Raw genomic sequence first — 6,000 nt, forward strand, 5'->3', positions numbered from 1 at the left:
GAGACTGCAGTAAAAGACAGCTGGTCAACCCCAGAGATGGTCCGACTGGCAAGCCTGTGGAGACAAGGTCAGCTGGGTGTGGCAGGACCTACTAGGGCTAGGAATTCTCCCTGGTGAGGTGGCTGAGAGAGAAGTAGGAGAGATTCCCACACTAGACTGGCACAGAGTGATGCCCGGGCACGCGGAGTGGCCTGACCACGGCTTGTCTTGTTGGCCTAGCCTTGAGTAAAGGCAAGAATTTGGCCTTTGTTGTGAGAGACTTGCTGATGGCTTGCAAGGAGGGGTGTGACATGTTCATGGAGGCTCCTTCCAGAAAGCTAACTCTACTGCCGGTGTGCAGATATAATAACCTGCACAAACTCAAGGGCACCATTCACAACCCAATAGGATCCATAGCAGAGGCACCTTCTAGAATTTGGGGGGGAGCGGAAGTGAGGCTAGACGTGTTAAAGACAGGGTGGTAGAGGCAGCAAACAGGGTTTTAAATTTCCAGCCACAGAAACTGACTCCAACCAACATAAGGGTGGAAAATGAAAATGCAGGAAGCAGCCGCTTCACAGACCCGAGGGACGGTCTCCTCGAGGCACGGGCCTCACCCACTCTGTCACTCCCAGGCAGACGCTTGAAACTGGGTAGTCCCGGACCCTGTAGAGACAACACTCTTCCCACACGTGCACATCCGTGTCAAACTCGGCTTGTAAACAAGGCACAGTAGGTGAGTGACCGCAGTAACCGCCCACACAAACAGAGCGGTTGTACCATATGCTGTCATGAAGGGGAAGCGAGAGCGCTCTGGGTCCTGCTCAGCTGCCACAGCGCGGGTGGTGTGTGCAGCATGGGTTCATCAGACGAACGGCTGGCTCAGCTCCCGGTGGGGCACAGGCCACACTGCCTGATTGCACCACACACTGAGAACCGGAAGCCAGAACCTACGGACCGTAATACCTTCAGGCTTCAGCTGACTGTGTTACCAATGCCACAGGAAGCAGAAATGTCACAGAGGGAAGACCCACGGGGCCGTCACCAAGGGGGATCAATGCAGAGATGGGCTTTCTCCCAGCTCTAGAGGCTGAAGTTCAAGATCAGGGAGGGGTTGAGAGTGGTTCTGAGGGTAGGGCGGAAGGGTGTGTCCTGGGCTGTCTCCTGGGCCAGCAGGGGCAGTTGTAACATGCACTTGGCCTGCTCTGTGTGTGTCCATGCCTGACACCCCCACTTTTGGGACACCTTTCCTAGGGGCTTCCTCTTAGCTAATCGCATCTGCATGGGCCTATTTCCAGACATGGTCACCCTCTGAGGTCCTGGGGACCAGGACTTTAACTGGGTCAGTAGCGGTGGCTGAGGGGAGATGAGGTGCATTGGGAACACAAACTCAGCTTAAAATCCTTGAAGGTAGAAAGGGGCTGTTGCTTTCCATCTGTGGGAGGGGCAGGGGTCTCAGGGGTAGTGGCTGTGGGCCTGGGCGACCACGGTGACCTGGATCTTCGGTGAAACACCTGCGCTTACTTACCCTTCTTTCACTGACCAGCATGTGGTGATTGACAGCTCTGGAGTCCCGCCTTGCCAGCCTCAGAGAGGAAGTGCATGGTAAGTACCAAGTTCACACCTGTCGGGGTGAGGGCTGTGATCGGTCTGGCACAGGGCTCTAGACTGCCGGTGCTGGTCACAGTTCTTTCTGAACCAGGACCATGCTGATCCAAAGGAATGTGTCTTGGAAGAGGTGTGTGCATTCCAGTAGGTGAAAAAACCTATGGCCTTGGGCCTGGAGCAATAGCATAGTGGTTAAAGTCCTCACCTTGAACGCACCAGCATCCCATATGGTTGCCAGTTCTAATCCCGGCAGCCCTGCTTCCCATCCAGCTCCCTGCTTGTGCCCTGGGGAAGCAGTTGAGGACGGCCCAAAGCCTTGGGACCCTGCACCCGTGTGGGAGACCCAGAAGAGCTCCTGGCTTCAGATTGGCTCAACTCCAGCAGTGCAATCATGTGGTCACTTGGGGAGTGCACCATCAGATGAAAGATCTTCCTCTCTGTCTCTCAACCTCTCTAGATATCTGCCTTTCATTAAAAATAAATAAGTCTTAAAAAAAAAAAAAAAACTATGGCCTCACCCCGGGTGGGTGGAGTTCTTCCACAAGGTCATTTCCAAAGCGGCTTCCTTCTGTCGGGCCGGCCTGTCCAGAAGGTGTGATCAACAGCACTGTCTGACTGCTTCAAACACAACACACACGGCCACATCCATCTGCACAGCGCTGTTGTACACCCCGGGAGGCAGCAGAATGACGGTGTGGGATGCACACGGAGCTTTGCCATCCTGGCCTTACCTGGCTCAGGCTGCTGCAGGCCTTCGGGGGAATGACCAGTGACCAGTAGTGGCAGATGTTTCTCTCTGATTCTCCAATGAGTAGTGGGTGGCCACGTCGCACACCTTACTCAGCTGCCCTTTGGGACTCCTGCACTCCACACTGGAGTGTATAGAATCGAGTCCTGTCCCTGCTTCTCATTCAGCTTCCTGCTAGTGTGGCTGGGTGACAGCAGGTGACGGCCCAAGTACTGGGGACCTTGGCTTTCACGTGGGAGGCATGGCCCGGGCCTTCCTGTTGCAGGCATACAGGGCTTCTCTCTCTCTCCCCCATCTTTCTGTCACTTTATCCTTGAAATACATAAATCTCATACGAAAAATATAGTAGCTTATTTCCTTATATTTTTGTTCTCTATATTTGAAATAAAGTACGGGGAATATCCTGATTAAACGTGCACGTTACATTCTCATTCATGAAGACTACCATCTTGTTCTTACTTATTCTGGTGGCTTTGGGGTGACTTAAGATCGTGGATCATAGAAAAGCAAAGAGAACGCTACATTCCTAGAAAAGTTATTTCCACGCAAAAACCAACAAACACTGTTTCTAGCAGCATGATTTGTCTTATCGTGACTGCAAATGGTGATGCAGCCAGAGGTTCCACAAGAGGAGAAAGAATAAAGAAACTGAACAGCCACATGGTGGAATGTCACTTAGCAATGAAAAGGACTGAAGGATCAAGAAAAGATACATAGAAAACCCAGATTCATCAGATAATAAATAAGAGAATGCTTTTTACAAAAACACCTGATTGCTTCACACATACAGCTGCGTAGATCTACAGGAAAAGGGAGTCCCCGCCCCACACAGGCAGCACCCCTCACGCCCGCGTCACTGTGGCCCCCGCAGAATCTACCATGTCACCTCCAAACAGGCCAGGGAGCTGTGGGGCCAGTTGCCATGACAACACTGAAGGCACCCTTTGAACGTCTGGCACAAACAGGATCTTGAAAAAAAAAACATAAACATAAACAAAACTTTTCTCTTTTCTCCCAGGATTGGGTGTCTGAAGATGTTCCTTCCTATCAGATGTGAAGCATTTAAAGCCGTGCTCGGTCCGAAAGGTCCAGCATGTCTGAGGAAGCAGGAGGTCCTCCCGGAAGGGAGCGTGCCGGCTTTGGGCTGGCTGGCTTCCCCGCTGTCCTGATGGTGCAGCTGTGCCCGCTGGCTGAGAGAAGATGCCCAGGACGAGCGGCTGGGGACAGAGCAGAGCGCCCGTCCGGCTGAGGTCTCGATGGGCCACCCAGCTGCCACTTACGTCAGTGCTGGCTTGTCCTATGGAATCTGTTCCTGGCTCGGGCCTGCTGGTCGGTTATTGTTATTGCTCTTTTTTCCATTTTCCACCTGTTTGTGGGATTACTTTTATGACTGGTGTTGCGCTCCTTGTTTGACACTTTGGTGTGTATTTCATGTTTGCTCTCTGATAAAGGAAGTTGATTCTTTCTGTTGTTTTCTGGGGGTAAATGAGGCCGGGTGAGAAACCAGCAAAGGTGAAGCAAGAGAGAAATAAGCCAAGAGGACCAATCACCTAAAGTGAGGCCCAGCCTACTGTGGGTCTGGGGTCTGTGGGGTCTGTGGGGTCTGTGGGGTCTGTGGGGTCTGGGGGGTCTGTGGGGTCTGTGGGGTCTGTGGGGTCTGGGGTCTGTGGGGTCTGTGGGGTCTGGGGGGTCTGGGGGGTCTGGGGTCTGTGGGGTCTGTGGGGTCTGTGGGGTCTGGGGGGTCTGGGGTCTGTGGGGTCTGTGGGGTCTGTGGGGTCTGGGAGGTCTGTGGGGTCTGTGGGGTCTGTGGGGTCTGTGGGGTCTGGGGTCTGTGGGGTCTGTGGGGTCTGGGGGGTCTGGGGGGTCTGGGGTCTGTGGGGTCTGTGGGGTCTGTGGGGTCTGGGAGGTCTGTGGGGTCTGGGGGGTCTGGGGTCTGTGGGGTCTGTGGGGTCTGGGGGGTCTGTGGGGTCTGTGGGGTCTGTGGGGTCTGGGGGGTCTGTGGGGTCTGTGGGGTCTGTGGGGTCTGGGGTCTGTGGGGTCTGTGGGGTCTGGGGGGTCTGGGGGGTCTGGGGTCTGTGGGGTCTGTGGGGTCTGTGGGGTCTGGGGGGTCTGGGGTCTGTGGGGTCTGTGGGGTCTGTGGGGTCTGGGAGGTCTGTGGGGTCTGTGGGGTCTGGGGTCTGTGGGGTCTGGGGGGTCTGGGGGGTCTGGGGTCTGTGGGGTCTGTGGGGTCTGTGGGGTCTGGGGGGTCTGGGGTCTGTGGGGTCTGTGGGGTCTGTGGGGTCTGGGAGGTCTGTGGGGTCTGTGGGGTCTGTGGGGTCTGTGGGGTCTGTGGGGTCTGTGGGGTCTGGGGTCTGTGGGGTCTGTGGGGTCTGGGGGGTCTGGGGGGTCTGGGGTCTGTGGGGTCTGTGGGGTCTGTGGGGTCTGGGAGGTCTGTGGGGTCTGGGGGGTCTGGGGTCTGTGGGGTCTGTGGGGTCTGGGGGGTCTGTGGGGTCTGGGGGGTCTGGGGTCTGTGGGGTCTGTGGGGTCTGGGGGGTCTGGGGGGTCTGGGGTCTGTGGGGTCTGTGGGGTCTGTGGGGTCTGGGAGGTCTGTGGGGTCTGGGGGTCTGGGGTCTGTGGGGTCTGGGGGGTCTGGGGGGTCGGGGGGGTCTGTGGGGTCTGGGGGGTCTGGGGTCTGTGGGGTCTGTGGGGTCTGGGGGGTCTGTGGGGTCTGGGGGGTCTGGGGTATCCTGTGGGGTCTGGGGTCTGTGGGGTCTGTGGGGTCTGTGGGGTCTGGGGTCTGTGGGGTCTGGGGTATCCTGTGGGGTCTGTGGGGTCTGGGGTCTGTGGGGTCTGTGGGGTATCCTGTGGGGTCTGGGGTCTGTGGGGTCTGGGAGGTCTGTGGGGTCTGGGGGGTCTGGGGGGTCTGGGGTATCCTGTGGGGTCTGTGGGGTCTGGGGTCTGTGGGGTCTGGGGGGTCTGGGGTATCCTGTGGGGTCTGGGGTCTGTGGGGTCTGGGGTCTGTGGGGTCTGTGGGGTCTGGGGGGTCTGTGGGGTCTGTGGGGTCTGTGGGGTCTGGGGTATCCTGTGGGGTCTGGGGTCTGTGGGGTCTGGGGTCTGTGGGGTCTGTGGGGTCTGGGGGGTCTGTGGGGTCTGTGGGGTCTGTGGGGTCTGGGGGGTCTGGGGTATCCTGTGGGGTCTGTGGGGTCTGGGGTCTGTAGGGTCTGGCGAATCCTGGCGCTGGCTCGACGCAGCGACTTGACAAAACAACGCGAAGTCCTGGCAGTGAGAGGGTGTGCTGGATACCTGGGGTCGTCAGGCCTCGCTTAGCTCTCTGGATTACTTTTCCACCTCACAGAAAGATGTGATGAGATGCTGTTGATTCCAAGCACAGAAGAGGGTGGCCCAGTGTTTAGAACATTCTCAGAAGCAAACGCGTTTGCCACATTCTCTGAGGGACCTGGATTTTACTCAGGAATGCAACGGGCAGACTGTGCAAGTTCAAAACAACTTGTTGTGATTGTCCTACTTGAGCCATGGTCTGAGCACACCTACACAAAGCTTCCAGGAAGCATGAGACCCAGTGTCGCCAAGAGGAGAGCCATGGGGCAAGCAAAGTGGAACCACAGTGTGGGGTTACTGCTGCTATTTGGGAAGTTCCACGGGGATTCCTGCCCCAGAAGCTGCTC

Source organism: Ochotona curzoniae, unplaced genomic scaffold, assembly GCF_017591425.1.
Source record: "Ochotona curzoniae isolate NIBS_2020 unplaced genomic scaffold, NIBS_Ocur_1.0 contig_64, whole genome shotgun sequence".
NCBI lineage: Eukaryota > Metazoa > Chordata > Mammalia > Lagomorpha > Ochotonidae > Ochotona > Ochotona curzoniae.